Source organism: Microtus ochrogaster, unplaced genomic scaffold (genome assembly GCF_000317375.1).
Source record: "Microtus ochrogaster isolate Prairie Vole_2 unplaced genomic scaffold, MicOch1.0 UNK104, whole genome shotgun sequence".
Classification (NCBI taxonomy): Eukaryota; Metazoa; Chordata; class Mammalia; order Rodentia; family Cricetidae; genus Microtus; species Microtus ochrogaster.
In genome coordinates, this window is record NW_004949202.1 from 688598 (window position 1) to 689297 (window position 700).

General features: G+C 50.3%; 1 protein-coding gene and 1 long non-coding RNA gene across 4 annotated transcripts in view; one reads left to right on the forward strand and one right to left on the reverse strand.

The window, feature by feature from the left end:
* S1pr3 (sphingosine-1-phosphate receptor 3) overlaps positions 1 to 700 on the reverse strand; it is a 13949-nt gene that overhangs the window by 9325 nt on the left and 3924 nt on the right. The window lies entirely within an intron of this gene.
* The window catches only part of LOC113455761, an 8115-nt gene that overhangs the window by 5719 nt on the left and 1696 nt on the right, over positions 1 to 700 (forward strand). The gene's annotated exons all lie outside the window — the stretch shown is intronic.

Consider the following 700-nt stretch of genomic DNA (forward strand, 5'->3'; position numbering starts at 1 on the left):
GACTCTCACACCTATTCCCATACTCACACACACAGAAGAAGAAGAAGAAGAAGAAGAGAGAAAAAATAAATCTGATATCGAGATTGTGGCCATACACAAAATAGTTTGTGTGTCTTCTAAACTGTTAAACTGTTAGCATGTTCCATAGATGGGGAGGTCCCACCGAGCCCTAGGGCAGAGGACTCCCTCAGCAGATTCCCCTGCAGCCTGTTGCCTGTGTTCCTCAGCACACTCCCAAGGTGTGCACTAGCAAGCACCCTGACCCTGCAGACTCCCGGCCCCCTCTGATCAGATTGGGGAATGAACTGGAGCCCTCAGTCACTCTGTGTTTAGTGGGAGCCACTGTTCACATCTGAACTGTCCTTGCACCCGTCACCTGAACCTTCTCCCTTTGGCCTCATGACGCTGGGGTCACACCGTTTTCCTTGAAGCACTCTTGACACCCAGCATATTTTCTTTTTGCCAAGACCAAATGGCTCCATGGTGGGTGACCCCACACGAGACCCCACCAATATTAGGCATGCCTACCCGCCCCCAATCCAAAAGCAGTATTCCCTGGGGGAAGCGAGCCTGGGAGAGGGGTCCGATGGATTCCAGATGTGCCTTCCACTCTTAGCGACTCACTTTCTCCATATGTCAGTTATAAAGTAAACAAACTCTAAAAAGAAGGAAAAGGAGGGGGGAAATATCTCTGCTGTCT